The 20,495-nt window shown below is 38.6% G+C and overlaps 1 protein-coding gene and 1 pseudogene across 4 annotated transcripts in view; both read right to left on the bottom strand.

The window, feature by feature from the left end:
* Window positions 1-20,495, bottom strand: part of immp1l (inner mitochondrial membrane peptidase subunit 1) — a 161,193-nt gene that overhangs the window by 98,871 nt on the left and 41,827 nt on the right. The window contains exon 2 of one of the 4 annotated variants that reach the window (XM_087996363.1): window positions 375-500. The exons of the other annotated variants lie outside the window; for them this stretch is intronic. The gene's annotated coding sequence lies outside the window, so the exon portion shown is untranslated. The remainder of the gene's footprint in view (window positions 1-374; window positions 501-20,495) is intronic. 4 annotated transcript variants of the gene reach the window in all.
* Window positions 1-20,495, bottom strand: part of LOC148146867 (uncharacterized) — a 49,265-nt pseudogene that overhangs the window by 15,641 nt on the left and 13,129 nt on the right.

Below are 20,495 nucleotides of genomic sequence, written 5' to 3'. Positions count from 1 at the left end.
GCAGGATCTCTTCTGAACAATTTTCTAAATCTAAAGTAGTAATTGCAATCATGGGAATGTGCTATTGAACAATAACTAAATATCAATGTGCATGCTTCACATTCCATTCCTCAAGTAACATTACATGAGGGTCTTCATAGGACTTATTTTACTGTACAATAACAGTGTGAATAATACTAGATGAAGAAGTCTTGCCTGATTTGTCTTTGTGTTTGGTAAATATACTATAAACATCTGAAAATATACTGACCAGCCTTTCACACCCTCTATACATCACTCAGCAATATTAGGCACTCATCTAAGTAAATTTAAACACTGGAAAATATCAGTATATTTCAGAAAAAAAAGTAACTATTAGTCTTGAATATATTTACCTGGAGACGAGAATCCACTATCAGCAGTAGTAATCCAAACTTCCAGATATATAGTCCTTCTGGGAAATGTTCAAATGGTGACCCAGGTAACAGTATTGGGTTTAGATGTCAGATGTGAACAGGTTACTATTCAATAAATATTTTTGTATTTAGACAATAGATTTATAGAGTTGACAAAAATTATGCAATTTTCTAAATTATTGTGGGTCACAATTAAAGCGTTGTTAACTTGGCATAATTGGACAGCACTCTCATCTCTGAATTTAAAGGTTCTTATTCAAGCTCACTCCTGGAAATCAACAGACAATTTAAGCTGACTTTATATAGTAGTAGTGAGGGATTTTTACATTATCAATCAAACAACCCATTTGCCTTTTGTATTGGTTCAAGTTGATACGAAATAATGTTTGCCACTTTTTCTTGAATTTCCTGGCTAATCATACTTAACCAATATCACAAAGATCACTTGAAATGCAATTATGTCAGATCTTTATTGTAGAAAATTACCCAAAGCAATTAAAAGTGTGATATTAGGAGGCAACGAACATCAAGTTGGATGGGTGGAGTGGGTCATGTGGTACTGTGCAAGTGTCCCTATAACTGGTCTAGAAGGTCCTGTTTCAAATCCAAATTCGAACTGCCATGAAAGTGTGTCATAACATGGCTGAACAGGTTGGGTTTTGGACTGGAGACCCGTGATCAGCAGTGTTCCGCAGGGATGGGACCACTTTTATTTGTCATTTATATAAACTATTTAGATCAGAATATAGGAGGCATGGTTACTAAGTTTGCGGATGACGCCAAAATTGGTGGTATAGTGGACAGTGAAGAAGGTTGTCTAAAATTACCAAAAGATCTTGAGCAATTGTCTCAATGGGCTGATGCATGGTAGATGGATAAATGCTAGGTATTGCATTTTGATAAAACAAATAAGGTAGAACATTTACAATTAATGCGAAGGCCAAGGGCAATGTTGTAAAACAGACAGACTGAGGGATTCAAGTAAATAATTATTTGAAATTTCCATCACAGGTAGACAGGGTGGTTAAGAAGGCATTTAGCATGCTTGCCATCATTGCTCAGATCTTTGAGAATTGGTGTTGAGATGTCATTTTGAGATTCCACAGGACGTTGGTGAGGCCTCTTCTGCTCAGCCTACCATAGGAAGGATATTATTAAATTGGAGAGGCTTCAGAAAAGCTTGACCAAGATGTTGTTGGCAATTGACAGTTTGAGTTATAAAAATAGGCTAGATAGGCTGGAACGTTTTGCACTAGAGCATTGAAGATTGAGGAGTGAGCTTATAGAGGTGTATAAAATCATTAGGAGCATAGATAAGGTGAATAGCAAGGGTTGTTTCCCCAGGGGTGGGTAGGTAAAAAAACTAGGAGGATTTTTTAAGGTGAAAGGAGAAAGTTTTAAAAAGGACATGCTTGGCAACTTTTTCACAGAGTGGTTTGTATGTGAATTCCCAGAGGAAGTGGTGGATGCAGATACAGTTACAACACTTAAAAGACGTTTAGCAAAGTTCATGAACAGGAAAAGTTTGGAGACATATGGGCCAAGTGCAGGCAAGTGGGATTAGTTTAGTTTAGGAATATGGTTGGCATGGACTCATTAGACAGAAGGGTTTACTTCCATCTGCATGACTCTATGACTCTCTGAAGGTATTTGGTGATGCGTTTTGAGTTTGAAGTTTAATACTTCGGAGTGACAGTTTCCAAGATCCAGAGTAATGGTAGTTATGGAGTGAGACAGCCAATGAACAGATCTGTTTTGGAACAAAGCTGAACACAGGAATGATTTAAGGTTTAAAAATGGATGAGTGAATGGACTGACTATTTCTGCTATTTATTGCAGAAAGATATTTTGCAGAGGTCAGGAAGCAGCTACAATTCCCATCGAGAAGAAACATTTGCAAATATAAGAGAAGAGCAGTCAAGGTAGAATTAAGCAAGGTTAACCAAGGAGATTAGGAAAGTAGTAAGTTGAAAGAAAAAGCATACAAGGAGGCCAAAGTCAGTGATAGTCCCAAAGGCTGAAATAAATTCAGAATCCAGCAAAGATAATACTGAGAAAATAAACTACAAGGACAAACTAGTAATGAATGTACAAACTGACAATAAAAGTTTCTTTAAATATATGAAAAGAAGGAGAGAGATCAAAGTGAGCATAAGCCCCTTAAAATGAATCTGCGGAGATGATTTCAATAAACAAGGAGATGGCAAGGGAGTTAAACAGATATTTTTCATTAATCTTATGGTGGAAGATACTTTGAAAATTTTGTTAATATTTGAAAATACGGGAGAGGTATTAAGTACCATCAACATCACTAAAGAAGTATCAGCAGATAAACTAATGGGGCTAAAAGCAGGTAAATCCCCTGGTGTGATGGCTTGCATCCGAGGATCCTAAAAGATGTAGCTACAGGGATAGTGGATGAATTGGTCATAATTTTCCAAAAAATCATTGGATTCTGGAGAAGTATCAGAGGATTGGAAAACTGTTAATGTGAGATCCCCATTCAAAAAAGGAGGGATGCAACTCTCGGAAACTATAGGCTGATTAGCCCATCATCTATAATGGTAAAGAATTGGGATCAATTTTTAAGGAAGTAATAGCAGAATATTTATAAAATCATAATTTAATCAAGCAGAGTCAGCATATCTTCATGAATGGGCAATCGTGCCTGACTATTTCATTAGAGTTTTCTGAATAAGTCTCAACCAGAGTGGATAGCAAAGAACCAATAGATGAGTCAAACTTGGACTTTCAGAAGGCATTTGATAAAGTACCTCATAAAATGTTGTCATAAGTTAAGAGCCCATTGTTTTGGAGCTAATATATTGACATCGATGGAGAATTAGCTCATGAGCAGGAACATGCAAGTAGGGATAAGGGGTTCTTTTTCGATTTGGCGATTTGTGACCAGTAGGGTTCCATAGGGATCAGTGCTGGGATCGCAACTGTTTAAAATATATGTTAATGACTTGGAGGAAGGAAATAAATATACTGTAGCCAAATTCACAGATGACACTAAATCAGGTGGAAAGGCAGGTTGTGAGAGGGTTACAAACATTTTACAGGGAGGTTCTAATAGGTTAAGTAAGTGGGCAAACAGTTAGCAAATGGATATAATGTGGGAAAATATGACATTGCTCATTTTGGAAGGGAGAACAAGAGCAGAATATTATTTAACTGGAGGAGAAAATATTCAGAAAGCTGCCTGCAAAGGAACTTGGGGATACTGGTGCGAGAATTACAGAAAGCTAACACACAGGTGTAACAGGTAATCAGGAAGGCTAATGGACTGCCAGCCCTTATTTCAAGGGTGGGGGTGTTGGGCTGTAATAGAAGGGAAGACCTACCGAAAATGCACAATTGTCTGGTCAGACTACATCTGGAGTACTATGAGCAGTTTTCTTAGAATCCCGACATGATCTTAGAATCCCGACAATGTGGACACAGGCCTATCGGCCCAATAAGCCCACATCGACCCTCCGAAGAGTAACTCACCCAGACACATTCCCCTCCCCTACTACTCTACATTTTACCCCTGACTCATGCATCTAACCTACAAATCTCTGAACACTATGGGCAATTTAGCATGGCCAATTTACCTAACCTGCATATCTTTGGACCGTGGAAGGAAGCCGGAGCACCCGGAGGAAACCTACGCAGACATGGGGAGAATGTGTAAAATTCACACAGAGAGACAGTCGCCTGAGGCTGGAATTGAACCCGTTCCTTAGCGCTGTGAGGCAGCAGTGCTAACCACTGAGCCACTGTGCTGCCTCAGTTTTGGTCTTTGCTCTCCTTAATTAAAGAAAGCTATCATTTTATTGGAAGTAGTTCAGAAAAGGCTCACTGGGATGATCCCAGGTTTGGAGTGATTGTCAAATGAACAAATGAAACTGGTTGGGAATCTCCTTACTGGAGCTTAGGACACAGAGATTATTTCATTTAAACTTCTAAAAGAGACTCTTAAGGGCCTTTACAGGGTAAATGTTGAGAGGATGTTTCCCCTTACAAAGAGTCTAGGACCATAGAGCATTGTCTCAGAACAAAGAGATGCTATTTTTAAGACTGAGATGAGGAGGAATTTCTTCTCCCAGAGAGTTGAGTGTCTTTGGAACTCCTTGCCACATCAAACTGTAGGGGCAGAGTCCTTGTTGATATTTAAAGCTGAGATCAACAGATTCTTGGTGAGTAGGAGAATCAAGGTTTACGGGGAAAAGGCAAGAAAGTGGATATGAGGATTACTAGAATAGCCATGATCCTAGAGAATGGCAAAGCACACTTGAGGGACTGAACTGCCTACTACTGCTCCAATTTCTTATGACTCTATGGTCTTTAACAACATAACCTAAGAATTAACAAATTTTCCAAACCTTGAGACATTCATTCAGAACATTTTTTAAATTACATGTACATCATGCAATGTCACGGTTTCTTGAATGAATCTGAAGTATTAATCTTCTCAGCACTGCAAATTCCATGTATTAACTGGTGTATATTCAAAGAGGAACTTCTTGACAGCCCCCTATACTATACTGTTCTTTTCACAGATGTGCTTCTGGAAATATATCTGGAAATAATTTTACATTTATCATTCCTATGCATTTAGTAATCTTAAAATATTTTGTCCAATTAGTCCTAATGCCCTCTTATGTGGGAAGAAGGGAGGCAGACAGGAGACCATTGGAAAGGTCAAGTGAATGAATGGGTTTTCAGCAGAAACAGAGCAAAGATATTGATGCTACAGAAATGAAAAATGAAAAAAAAACGGTTTGCTGAGGGAGAGAATATGAAGTTTGAAGTTCAGTCAGGGGACACACAGGTTGCAAATAATCTGGTTCAACCTCAAACATTTTCCAGAAAAAAGAACAAAGACAATGACAATGAAATCAATTTTTGAAGAGGACCAAAGATACAGCCTCACTCTTTCCAAAATGTAGTTGGGAAAAAACCTCCACTCAACTAATACTGAATGTCAGACACATAGCATGACAAAGATACTTGGCTGTCACTTCATCACCTCTGAGATAATGTTCTAAAACATTCCAACACACATATAGATTGCTACTATTGAAGGAAATCTTCATTACTTCCCTTGGAAAATAGAAATGGGCAATAAATGCCATTGTTTTCCACTTTCCTGGAACAAGTTAAAAGAAATTCTGAATCTTTCTCCTTGGTGACCAAATATGAATATAGTGCCTAGATTTAGCTTGATCAAAGTATTTTGCAATTTTAAAATTCTCTTCCAACTTTTCGTTAACTTGACTTGGAATATTATGTATCATTCTTTCATATAGTGTTATGAATATGCTTCAGTCTTTGTATTTTTGATGATTTGCTAAAGGATTGTGGACAGTTGTACATTTGGATTACTGAACCTTTTTCTTTAAATAAGTTAAAGAAAGGGCAATGGGATCTTTTTTAAAGACATCTTGAAAGTCACATAGCTTGAGCTGGTTGCTTGAACTAATTTAATGGAAACCAGCTGACTGATTTCATAGCTGTCAGGAATTGAGTTTGGTGATTATTTCGCTTTTAATTGGGTTATAGCTGCTGAAGAAAAGAAGCTACTCTGCCCAATCTTGGCCTAAGAGTCTCATGTTGTGAGTTCAGTGTGAAAATCGAAAGCCTGGTTCAGCCATTACCCTGAAATTTGTCTTAAGTATTTATTCTCGGAAATTTCTGAGCAAGCTGTATCTTCAAAGGTCCTAACTGCTAACACTGTTTACATCTGTCACAAATCTAAACCTCTCTGAAACATTCATTCTTTACCCTTTTTCCCCTTGTGAACAAGGTATTATTTGTCAAAGACTTTTTTTTCCAAAGTCAATCCCTGCAGAGAATTTAATTTTTTTCTCTACCTAGTGGGTGTACATGTGTTTGTGGATGCGTTGGATTACAGGAGTAAATATTTATATTTTCATATTTCAAACTGCGCTAACAAGTTTTGCACTTTTATTGAACATGTCTTTCTTAACCAGAAATCAATAGTTTTACTGTTTATTAGAGAAACCTGGTTGTTGATCTTTCTATTCTGAACCTTATATAAAGAAGGCGTACAATTAACCATATTGGTAACTGGGTAAATCCATATATTAGTAACCAGTGGATTAGTACAACTAGAGTGAGACAGTGCACTCCTTTAAACTTGGTTGTGATATAAGCTTATTACTGCTCTACAATTATTTAAAGTAAAAAGTGTGGAATCAGTATCTGATCCCTTTCAACTCATCATTAACTATATTCATAAAATGTGTAAGATACCAGACATGCATTATTTTTTCCCAATATCTTTCTTTGTGGACTTGCCTGTACCAAATATCATCTGCAATAATTTACCCATTTGTAGATCTTAAGCAACTTCATTTTTTTAGGTTCTTGGCCACCTGATCTAAGTTGCAAGCACACTGGTTAATATCATCTGCAGGTCAGATGAATTCACATTCTGAATTCAATTCATGTAGAACAGAAACAATAAAGTACATGAACTAATGCTGGGCATGTACACTCAGTATTTCCCCCCAACCTGGAATCACACATCTGAAATTTCCCTGATAATCTTGCATTTCCTTGATAATCAATAATCTATTTATATTGTCACATTCCATTTGGGAGATCACACTCATTAACAAGTTAAAGTGTGTGGTGAAACACAATCTACTCTTTCCAAAGCCATAGCTATTACTATATCATTCTCATACAAGTAAGATTCAGTTTTCTTCCTGATAATCGATGAAATCATGCTGTTAGCTATAAACACAAAATTGATGGAACTCCAGATTCAGAGTTAAAACTTCCTCTGCATTTGAATAGATATTTTATTCATTGTTCCTAGTCTACTGGGATGTCCTTAACATTCTGTAAGATAATTTGAATTTCCACAACAACAATCAAATCTAGGAGCGAAATGTTCCTGGATTCATTTTGGTCAATTCTGACCAATATTTCCAAACTCTAGATTTGTCTGCATGATGTGGTAATGTAGACATAGCCATAGAGTCATAGAGATGTACAGCATGGAAACAGACCCTTTGGTCCAACCCGTCCATGCCAACCAGATATCCCAACCCAATCTAGTCCCACCTGCCAGCGCCCGGCCCATATCCCTCCAAACCCTTCCTATTCATATACCCATCCAAATGCCTCTTAAATGTTGCAATTGTACCAGCCTCCACCACATCCTTTGGCAGCTCATTCCATACACGTACCACCCTCTGCGTGAAAACGTTGCCCCTTAGGTCTCTTTTATATCTTTCCCCTCTCACCCTGAACCTCTAGTTCTGGACTCCCCGACCCAGGGAAGAGACTGTCTATTTATCCTATTTTTTTAAACAATATCCTCAGATATACAAACAATTGGGAAAGCATTTCAAACATCTTTGATTCCTGAATTGCAGAAGACTCTGTTCACACCTCAGTCTCAGTCCCAAACCATCTAGTGCTGGCCATTATGTATGTCAACTGGATCACTACTCTCGAGAAATGGATGACAGCTCCAAAGACAAGTATTCAAATTCCACCACAATAGGTAAGCCAATTTAAATTCATATTACTATAAGACAAAATTCATATTACTATAAGAAATAAACTGTTTCACCCATCGTATCCTCTCTGCCATACAATGAGATCATGGCTAATCTGATATTCCTCAATTCCACTGCCGTGTTTTTACCTCATAATCTTGGATTACCTTAATGATTGGAAATCTGTCCATTTAGACCTTGAATAAACTCAATGACCCAGCCTCCACAGCTTTTCCTGATAAAGAATTCTACTTCAGAGAAGAGATTCCTCCTTATCTCGGTCTTAAATGGACAATATTTACTCGGAGATTAGACTCTTTCTAGCTGCATCTACCCTATGAAACTATCAGATCATCAGATGTAGGAGCAGAATTAGGTCATTCAATCCATTGAGTCTGCTCTGTCATTCGATCATGCCTGATATGTTTCTCAACCTCATTCTCCTGAATTCTCCCCATAACACTTGATCCCCTTATTAGTCAATAATCTAACTGTCTACCTCAATCTTGATTCACTCAACAGCATTCTGCAGCAATGAGTTCCATAGAAACCCCACTCTCTAGCTGAACAAATTCCACCTCATCACAATTCTTAAGGGTCATCCCTTCAATCTGAGGCTGTGCCCTTGGGTCCTAGTCTCTCCGACAAGTGGAAACATCTTGTCAATTTCCACTCTATTCAGGCCTCTCAATCTCCTGCAAATTTCAATCAAATTATTCCCTCATCCTTCTAAACTCCATTGAGTACAGACACAAAGTCCTCAATTGTTCCTCATTTAATAAGTTCTTCATCTCCAAGATTATTCTTGTAAACCTCCTCTGGACCCTCTCAATGCCAACAAATCTTTCCTTAGATATGGGGCCCAAAACATTTTACAAAATTGCAAATATGATCTGACCAGAGTCTTATATCGCCTCAACAGTACATCTCTACTCATTTTCTAGCCCTCTTGAAATGAATGTCAACATTGCCTTTGCCTTCCTAAACACCAACTGAACCTGCACATTAAACTTAAGAAAATCCTGAATTAGGACTCTAAAGTCCCTTTGCGCTTCAGATTTCTAAAGCCTTTCCCCAGTTAGAAAACAGTCTATGTCTCTATTCTTCATACTAAAATATGTAACACCACATGTACCCACATTACATTCCATCTACCATGTCTTTGCCCACTTGCCTAGCATGTCCTAGTCCTTCTGCAGCCTCCCTACTTCATGAACACTACCTGTCCATCCACCTATCTTAGTATTATCTGTAAATGTAGCAACAATGCCCTCAGTTCCTTCATCCAGATCATTATTGCATAATGTGAATAGTTGTGATCCCAATAGAGACCATGTGGAAATCCTTTATCTGCTTGCTACCATCCTTAAAAAGATTCCTACATCTTGATGGTCTACTGTCAACCAGTCAGCCAATTTTTTTGTCCATGCCAGTACCTCACCTCTGACACCATGGCCTCTCATCTTATTTAGCAACCTACTATGTGGTACCTTGTCAAAGGTCTTCTGAAAAATCTAAATAGATCACGTCAACTGGCTCTCCTTGTCTAACTTACTCAATAGCTCCTCAAAGGATTCTAGCAGATTTATCAGGCATGACCTCCCCTTGACGAAGCCATGTTGACTCAGCCGGATTTTACCATGCACTTCCAAGTACTCCACAATTTCATTCTTAATAATGGACTCTCAAATCTTAACAATAACTGAGGCCTGGCTTACCAGCCTATCGTTTCCTGTCTTCTGCCCCTCTCCCTTCTTAAATGGGGGTGTTACATTAGCCAGTTTTCAGTCCACTGGGATGCGCCCTGATTTCAGTGATTCCTGAAAGATCACGACCAATGTCTCGGCAATCTCCTTAGCTATCTCTTTCAGAATTCTGGGCTGTAGCCCATTTGGTCCAGCTGACTAATCCACTTTGAGACTTTTCAACTTCCCCAGCATCTTTTCCTTCATGATAGTCACTATATTCACCCTTGCCCCTGACACTCTTTAAGTTCTGGTATGTTGCTGACATCTTCCATTGTGGAAACTGCTGCAAAGTATCTATTCAGCTTCTCTGCCATTTCTTTGATCCACATTACTACTTCTCATGTCTCATTTTCCAGTGATCAAATGTCCATTCTTGGCTCTTTCTTAAATTTTATATGTCTAGAAAACTTTTGCTCTCTTATTTTATATTATTAGCTAGCTTACTTCCATGTTTCATTTCTCCCCTCTAAGAGTCTTACATGTTTCAGTAAGGTCACCTCTCATTCTTCTGAACTCCAATGTGTTCAAAGACCAAGCTACTCAACTCTCCAATACAAAAATCTCTAAACCCTGGCTCAGCCTAATGAACATTCTCTCAACTGCTTCCAATGCCAGATTTCCTTTCCTTCGGTAAGGGGCCACAGTATTCAGCTGTGGTCTGATTAGTGCATTATACAGTTTTAGCAAGACCTCCCTATTAATAATGATTAAGAACTCTGAAATCTCTGTGCTGCAGTTTTATTTCAGTAATAGTCCGCTCTACTATTCTTTTTTCCCAAGTACATGACCTCACATTTTCTCACATTAATTTCATTTGCCACATTTTTGCCCATTCACTTAACCTATCTATATCCCACTGGAGACTACTTGAGTTATCGTCATTACTTACCTTCCTGAATATTATTATGTTGTCCACAAACCTGGCAATAGTAAATTCACTTCTGTCATCCAAGTCATTTAAAAAACTTGTAAATAACTGTGGCCCCAGCACTGATCCCTATGACACTTCACTAGTTACAGGTTGCCATCTTGAAAATGCCCCTTTTATCCCAACTCTTTGCTTTCCATCAGTTAGTTAATCCTCTAATCATTCTAACATCCTACCTCCACCACCATGGGTGCTTCTCGTATTAAATAGCTTTATATGCAGAACCCTATTGAGTGTCTTTTGGAAATCCAAATATATTATATCCATTGGTTCTCCTTTACTAACCTGCTTGTTACCTCCTCAAAGAATTTTTTAGGCATGATTTCACCTTCATGAAGATATGCTGATGAAGAATCATCAGACTCAACGTGGTAACTCTGCATTCTTTCACCGATGTTGCCAAATCTGTTGAGTTTCTATAGCAATTTCTGTTTTTGTTTCAGGTCTACAGCATTCATAACTCTTTGTTTTATTTCAGAGAATAGCTGTCAACTATTGAAGCAAGTTCAATATTGGATAAGCTGTTTTCCCTTTTCGCTGGTAATTCTTATGAATTGTCTTAATTAGTGACACAGAAAAAGCTAACAGCATCCTTATCAAGGAGCAGCAAGTAGACTGAGAGGCAACAAAAATATGCAAAATCACTGAAATCAGGGCAGGGAAGAAACTGATTGCCACCCTGCAAAAACAAACTTGCAGACAATTCCTTTAATAGCATTTGTCCAGAGTCCTCTCATCTGAATAACGACGTAGTAACAATGCTTAACTGAAACCAATGAACTAACTTAAAGGCAATACGCACCACCTTTTACTTTATCAGTACATTGCAGATAAATCATTATTTAGAAGAAAGGTGTGAATTAAAACTTTGTCAATATTAGTAAAATAAGTAGAGAAAATGTTATGGAACAATGCAAACAAATAGAGAATATTTTACACCTCTCACAATTGAGCCATTATAATTAATTGCAGGGGAGTGTGTAATTATTTTGAGGGCAAGGAACAAGAAGGGAGATAATTTATTATTACATTAATATATTATTCATTTCTTAATGCACAGTGCTATCAACGTATGATGTTACATGTTCTATTACATACATGTTCTACTATGTTGAATGCACTTATAAATACAATTCATTGCTGCTAATTCAAATTCTTCATACAACACTCTTAAGAACCTTTGACATCATTATTAAATATTGTGAAAATACCTTTTAGCCATAGTTAATTATTTCACAAGTGAACAATTACTTTATCGAGTAATCCTTATTAAAATTAAAGCACAATGTTTGGAAATGTATTTATAACTTGAAGCACCTGACATGTAAAACAACAAGAAATGCCAGGCACATTTATTGATCATTCATATTTTCTATATTCCCAGATGTCCACACTTCACAATACTCTCAATTCCTATTCAACTGTGCTCAAAAATAATTAAGGTTACTGTCTTCAAAGGTATATTAAATATTTTCCTATTCAATAACTTCTAGTCAAAATTTATCAGGTGTGTTCTCTAACTCTATGAATTCCAGTCCATTAATTTCCATGTAGCAGTAATTGTATAAACTAGACCCAGGGCTATCATAAACTAATTTTCTTCATGCCTCCCATTGTATCATGTCATCACATTTCCCATTGAGGTGAGCATACTATGAGCTTAGCCTGAGAAAACTCAGTCATTTACCAAACCAAATTTAGTGTTATATATAACCATCAAATTTTCTGACTGTATTTATCTGTGATCCTAGTGTTAAGGATTAAGTAGATATTTTAATAAGTTAACTACAATTAATGGTGGACCCTTCAGTTTAAAAGACAGTAACAGTAATGTCAGGTGTATGTTCTATCTAATCTGTAGAAATTGCAATTATTGTCATTCCAGCAATTTTAAATAACACACACTCTGAAATATTACCACAGACCATTAGCCTATGAATATTTAATGCATTCAGTAGCAATTCCTTTTTCTGCTACCTTGTTTCACAATAAATGTCAAATCTATAACTGAGCCTACATTCAGAGGAATTTCAGATGACAACATGAAATATCAAAAATCTGATGACAGAAAGTCAGATCCATATTTTTGTTTCATTTCCTGAGCAGTCATTGATGATTTTCAAATTCTACACAACATATGGAAGTTCAAAAATATTCTGTTGATACAGTTTGAGTCTCTTATATATTGGAATACATATGCAAAAAATATTAAATAGCAGAATACACATTAATAAAGTCTGCCAAATTATCATGTGAAGTTACAGTATAATAAAAAGCTTTCCATCAAATAGGATTTGAAATCCTGTGGTTCCTACTGCTTCCAAAACATCACAATATAGTTCAGGGTAAAGTAAAACTTAGAAATGTATTTACTTATGAATAATTTATCATTAAACATGTACAAACAAATTGTCATTTCAAAGCATTGTATGTTGAACGACTTTTTATTAACTAATTTTAACATATACATGGCTTTTGCAAAAGTCAACATTTACAGTGATCAATTATAACTCTAATGAGTCGCTAAAAGCCATTTTACTGTGGTGAGCCTTCTGATCCTCCTATAACTTACATATATTTAGAACATTGAATTCCCAAAGCTCAAAGACATATTTTTACCTATGCCCTACATTGTTTTCAATCTCCCTCACACTGAAAGGAAGCTGTTTAATCAAAACAATCTGATTCAAAAATTACATTGAAATAGTTTCAGAAAACTAGATGGTAATTTAAGACTAAATTCTAAAATTGCATTCAAGAAGAATCTCTTTGGTTTTCAAAACCTCTCTGTAACACTCACTGTTCCTTTCAGTTTACATCCATATTTATATCATCCAAAGATGCCAGAGAAAAACCTTTAGCTCTTGAGAAAAGCATCTGGTCATTCCAAAGCAGCCTTGAATTATGTTGCGCCATCAACCACTCACAGCCTGAATTTCCAAGATTAAATTTCCCTATTAGTCTCTAGAGTTACTGTTTAAACTATTCCATTATGATGTGTGTAAAGGCGGGGTAAATGGAGTCATCTTCTTTGAGATCATAGTTGCCAACACATGCTGTGAGACACTTATGAGTATCCAAACAACCAAAATACCTTGTTTCACTACGCAGCATGCCTCATAAGGGAGTTTGATCATACGATGGTTCACTCTATTTTCGGGTGATGCTGCAGCTAATTTGATTTAGTGAGCACAAAACTTTAATCGACAGACAAATAATATCACATAACAGGAATGAGAAAGAAACAGGCTTTGCAGTATAATGGCAGATGCCATCGAGAAGATTAGAAGCACAAATATTATTAATGGCAGTGAAATTTCTCCTCCTTGAATGATCAAATACTGAACAGTTAGTACAAGAAGCATTCCAAAACATATGTAAAATGAAGTGGATTAGGAATCTACACTGTACTTTTTATGACATATGTATCGTTGAGACATGTTAAAATGTAAAAACACATCCAAAATATTGTACTAACAGCTCAGCTGACTGTTTTGAACCAATGTCCGCATGCTTCATGAGCATTATCCTTTGATAATATAACATTTGCAAGTAACTGTACAATTCAAAGGGCTCTAGCACGTTAACAGCAAGGCGATCAATAGGCTTTTTGATTCAGTCTCAAGTACCCTTGTATGCAATTCAAACCAAGTACTTTAGGTTCCAATTTTCTGCCATTTCTCAAACCACAAACTATGAATGTGAATGAGATTGTGAACTGCTGAAGCATTACTGTGACAGCTGTTAGCTATCAGCCAGTGGTGAAAATTTTCTCTATTTATTTTCCCACTGCCCCTAGTATGTGTAAAATTGTGCTACTATTTCTGACGTAGCTACCTATTATAAAAATCAAAGTATTCATACAATCTCTCTTATTCCTTCAACCTGAAGGGATATTTTACATGTGGAGTTGCAATGCAAAATTACAAACATTTCTCTGGATTTTTGTTTCCATTCAAAACTGGGGAATGTCTTATTTATTGTCTCAAGACTATCAAATATGTCAATGCTCTAAAATTTAAACTATCATGTAAGGACAATCATCAGCATTTCCTCAATTTGTGCTGCAATTTAGGAGAGACACATCAGCAGATTTCTATTTTAAAGAAGTTGTATTCAATTCAAAACATTATTTTTTCTCTCTGTACAGGTGCTGCCAGACCTGCTGAGAATGTCCAACATCTTATTTTCAGCGTGTTCTTTCAGCCAAAGATGATATGGAGTGCAGAGAGTCTTCAAGCAATGGGGTAGAATGATAACTGCACTGAAGAAACTCTATTAAGAGTTTGGTAATCCCTTATAAATGTCAATAACAGATTTGAGCCTAATTGCTTACATTTAAAATTACAGATATGACTTTGCTGGGTCCTCTGAGAGAAGCTCCATCATAACTGATGTCTGCCTAAAATTTGGTACTTCTATGGAGTTAACCTTTACTGAACACTTTAACTCCCCCTCCCACTCCGCCAAGGACATGCAGGTCCTTGGCCTCCTCCATCACCAGACCATGGCAACACAACGCATGGAGGAAGAGCACCTCATCTTCTGCCTAGGAACCCTCCAACCACAAGGGATTGATGCAGATTTCTCCAGGAGCCTCATTTCCCCTCCCCCCACCTTATGTCAGTCCCAACCCTCGAACTCAGCACCGCCTTCTTGACCTGCAATCTTCTTCCCGACCTCTCTGCCCCCACCCCCTCTCCGGCATATCACCCTCACCTTAACTTTCTTCCACCTATCGCATTCCCAACGTCCCTCCCCCAAGTCCCTCCTCCCTACTTTTTATCTTAGCCTGCTTGGCACACCTTCCTCATTCCTGAAGTAGGGCTTATGCCCGAAACGTCAATTCTCCTGCTCCTTGGATGCTGCCTGACCTCCTGCGCTTTTCCAGCAACACATTTTTCAGCTCTGACGTTCCTCAATGTTAATTTACCAATGTGCCGTGCTTACTCCCCTTGAAATTACTCTAGCTCAACTTTCAAAAGATTTTGTAGTCTTCCAAGTAATGAGCAGGGTAAGTTTGAAGGATGCTTTGCTGAGACAGAGTGAGGCACGGAGGTTGAATGAGTATATCTGGGAATTAGGTTCAAAGGGGGAAAAAGGCCAGACTCTAATCTCACACTTTTAATGCATTGTCTGAGCTGAGATGTCACTTTTTTATATAAAAATTTAAGTTATCTCGAGAATAGGATTTGAAAGAGGTTCTGGGATTTACAGATGAATGAACTGAAACCTGCAACACATTCTAAAAGATGAAAGACTTAACAGTAAACTAGGTTGGTTCAATATATCATATCATTGCATGCATGACATTGTGAGCTTTTGCTATAGGTTCTGTGTCTTATGATCCCGCTCCACAACTACCTGATGAAGGAGCAGCCCTCTTAAAGCTAGTACTTCCAAATAAACCTGTTTGGACTGTAGCCTGGTGTTGCATGATTTTTAACTTTGTCCACCCCAGTCCAACACTGGCACTTCCACATCTTAACAGTGACAGTCATCTCTGCTCATCTCAGCTCTATTTAAGAGAGAATCTGTTGAAAGTGCATGATCAGTAAATTTGCACATTCAGAAAGGAGTGAGACAGTCCAAATGAGTACACAGATTGGGAAGTTTGAAGGCAGCGGGGGAAGTTCAATGCAGAGGGGAATTCAATGCGGCAAAGCTCGTGTTTCGAGTCTAGATGACTTCATCAGAGCTAACGTGAAGTGTGGAGGGGGCAGTACTTATGCAATAGTAGTTGAGGGGGGTTGAAGTGCTAGAGGAGAAAGGATGTTGATAGTTCAGATTAAGTGATCAGAATGTGAGAATGGCAGAACAATGGTGTGTCTAACTGCCCGACTTGAAAAAAACAGAATGGGAGAGGCAAGAGGGGATACGGTGACAGAAATGTAACACGCAAAGCTAAAAGAAAAGGAAGGAATGGGTTCACAATTTGAAGCTGTTAAACTCAAAATTGAGTCCAGAAGTTTGAAGATGAGATGTTCCTCCTCCAGTAAGCTTATGAGCAGGACACTGTATTAAAACAACTGGCTATGGGAAGGTCAGGATCATGCTTGCACATGGACCGGAGGTGTTCTGGAAAGTGGTCACCCACCCAGTAGAGTACACCACATTGAGTGCAGCGTATACAATACACAAGAAATGGAGTAGTTACAGGTGAAATGCTGCTTCACCTGGAAAGATTGTTTAGGCCCTTGGATGGTGAGCAGGGAGGTGGTGAAGGGACAGGTGCTGCACCTTCTGTGGTTATATGGGAAGACGCCGTGGGAAGGTGGGGTGGTGTTGGTGGTCGAGGAATGGGCTAGAGTGCCTTGGAGGAAACGATCCCTGCGAAATGCAGACAGGGAGAATGAGTGGAAGATATTTTTGGTGGTGGAATTCTGCTGGAGTTGTGTGAAATGGCAGAGAATGATCCTTTGAATGCAGAGGCTGGTGGGATAAAAAGTGAGAACAAGGGAGACCCAATCACGCTGTTGCGCATGATGGGAAGGGACAAGGGCAGAAGTACAGGTGATAGATCGGATATGGTTGAGGGCCCCATCACCCACAGTGGACGGCAAACCATGGTTATGGAAGCCACATCAACAGCGCTGTGTTGGAAGGTGACATAATCTGTACAGATACAATGTGAGCGAAGGAATGGGATGGAATCCTTGCAAGATGTGGGGTGCAAAGAGTTTTTTTTGGTTCATAGTTTGTAAAATTGTTTTTTAAAAACAGGATAAGTTGAAGCCTCAGGGCCCAAAATGAAAAAATGACATCACAGGTAAACCACAAGTTCATTGGTGATAGCTACTAATTTGACTATCTATTCTAGGTTACTTTCATACTGTCATGGAGTCATAGAGTCCTGCAGTATGGAGACAGGCCCTTCAGCCCAAACTGGTCCACGTCAACCAAAATGTCCATCAATGCTAAACCCATTTCCCCACACTTTGCCCATATCCCTCTAAACCTTTCCTATCTGTGCATTTTGTCCAAATGTGTTTTAAATGTTGTTAATGTACCTGCCTCAACCACTTCCAATGGCAGCTCATTCCACATGCGTACTACCCTCTGTGTATAAAGGTTGCCCCTCAGGTTCGCTTTTATTCTTTCTCCTCTAACCTAAACTGATGCCTTCATATCCTTGATTCCCCAACCCTGGGAAAAAGACTGAGTACATTCACCCTTTCCCTGGCTCTCATGACCTTATACACTTCTCTAAGAATCCCCCCTCAGTCTCCTACGCTCGAAAGAAAAAAGTCCTAGCTTGTGCAACTTCTCCTATAACTCATACCATTGAGTCCTGGCAACCTCCTTATAAATTTCTTCTGCACTCTTTCCAGTTTAATAACATGCTTCCTATAACGAGGTGACCTAAACTGAACACAATACTCCAAGTGCAGCCTCACCAACATCTTGTACAACTGCAACATAACTTTCCAATTTCTATACTTAATGCCCTGACAGATGAAGACCAGTGTGTCAAAAGTGTTCTTCACTGCCCTGTCTACCTGTAACTCCACTTTCAAAGAACTGTGTACCTGAACTCCAAGGTCCCCCTGTTCCACCATGCTCCTTTAGGCCCTATCATTCACCATGAAACTCCTTCCTTGATTTCACTTTCCAAAATGCAAGAGCTCACACTTAACTATATTAAACTCCATTTGCCATTTCTTGGCCCACTTCCCCAGCTGGTCAAGGACTTGCTGCAATTTCTGACAACCTTCCTCACTGTCCATGATCTCGCCTATTTTAGTGTCATCTGCAAAGTTACTAATCATGCATTGTACATTCTCATCCAAATCATTAATACAGATAACAAACAGCAATGGGCCTAGTACTGACCCCTGAGGCACTCAACTAATCACAGGCATCCAATCCAAAAAGTATCCATCCACTATTATCCTCTGCTTCCTACTATCAAGTCAATTGTGTATCCAATTTGCTAGCCCCCCATGGATTTCATGCGATCTAACCTTCCAAAGCAGTTTACCATGCAGAACCTGATCAAAGGCCTGACTGAAATCCATATAAGACTGCCCTGCCCTCATCAACCTTCCTGGTCGCTTCATCAAAGAACTCTTAGCAAATTTGTGAGGTAAGATCTCCCATGCACAAAGCCATGCTAATTATTACTAATCAAACCCTGTCTTTCCAAATACATGTATATCCTATCTCTCAGAATCTTCTGAAGTAACTTATCTTATATTAGGCTTACTAGTCTATTGTTCCCAGATTTTTCTTTGCAGACCTCCTTGAATAAGGACACAACATTCGCTACCCTCCGGTATTCCGGGACTTCACTCTTGGTTAACAATGACTCAAAAATATTAGCCAGGGCCCTCGCAATTTCTTCTCTCGATTCTTTCAGTGTTCTTGGTTATATCTAGTCAGGACCAGGAGATTTATCCACCTTAATACATTCTAATACATCCAACACCTCCTCTACTATGATATGGACTGTCCCCAAGATATGACCACTAACTTCCCCAACTCCCCTAGTCTTCATGTCTTTTTCCACAGTAAACACAGAGGAGAAATACTCATTGAGGATCTCACCCATCTCCTGCAGTTCTACACATACATGTCCACTTTGGTCCTTCAGGGGTCCTTCTTTCTCTCTAGTTATTCTTTTTCCTTTCCAGATTGAAGGTAAAAGGGGAATTATTTACAGATTCGAATTCATGGGACACTGGCATCAAAACTGGGGAAGGAAGGAACTGTTCTGATAGGACAGGCTCGACAGGAATTATGTGGGCCCAGAGTCCTGGTGAACAGCGAGGTAAAACAAGGTAAAGCAGCTTGTAGCACAGATTGAAATTGGAAGGTACGATGTTGTAGGTATCGCAATGGGTTGAGAGCTGTGAACTTGAATTATGTAGAAAGGTTGGATAGGCTGAGAAATTGTTCACTGGAGCATTGGAGGTCAAGGGATGACCTTGTTTCTTAAATCACAAAGGGCATAGATAAGGTGAATAGAAAAGACCTTTTCCCTCAGGTTGGTGAGTTCAAAACTATAGGGCACAGGTTAAAGGTGAGACAGGAAAGATTTAAAAGGGACCTGAGGGGCAACGCTTTCACACAGGATGGTTCTTATGTGGAATAAACTGCCAGAGGAAGTGGTAGATACAGGTACAGTTACAACATTTAAAAGACATTTGGATAAGTACACAAATAGGAAAGGTTTGGAGGGTTTTGGGCCAAATGCAACCAAATGGGATTAGTTTAGTTTGGGAAACTTGGTCAGCACAAATGATTTGGACCAATTCCATGCTGTATGATGCTATGTCAGGCAGATGGGCAGAACGGGTGGGATGCCTTCTTAGTAAGAAATGAAATTAAATCAATACCAAGAAGTGAACTGAGTCAAAAGATGTGGAATCTGTGTGGATAGAGTTGAGGAATCGCAAAGGAAAAAACAGGTCAGGATGCGTGGAAGAAGAAAATCAGAAGATAGAAAAGGCATGTAAGAAAGGCAATATTACAATAATCAAGGGGGACTTCAATATATAGGTGGGCAGGGAAAATCAGTTTGGTAGGGGTCTCAAGAAACAGAATGTCTCTGAGAGTTTCTTTGGAGCAGCTTGTAGAACAGCCCATTGAGGAACATGCAACTCTGGATTTGGTGATATCTAAAGAGGAAAATTTGATTGGTGGTTAAGGAGAAGGAATCCCTATAGGACAGTGACCATAATATGATAGATTTCACCCTCCAGTTTGAGAGAGAGAAGTGCAATCAGATGTAACAGTATTATAATTGAATAAAAGTAACTACAAAGACTTTGATGCAGGGGCTGTTCAGAGTTGATTAGAAGGAGACGCTAACAGGGAAGACAGTGGAGTAGCAATGGCAGGAGCAATTCGGGAGGCATAGTAGAAATTCATCCCAAGGAAGAACAAACATATTCCAGGA

Source organism: Chiloscyllium plagiosum, unplaced genomic scaffold (assembly GCF_037043375.1).
Source record: "Chiloscyllium plagiosum isolate Xiang-an unplaced genomic scaffold, Cpla_swu_hap1 HiC_scaffold_18, whole genome shotgun sequence".
In the NCBI taxonomy this organism is placed as follows: Eukaryota; Metazoa; Chordata; class Chondrichthyes; order Orectolobiformes; family Hemiscylliidae; genus Chiloscyllium; species Chiloscyllium plagiosum.
The sequence above is the reverse complement of the archived record's forward strand: the minus strand, read 5'-3'. Positions and strand labels throughout refer to the sequence as shown.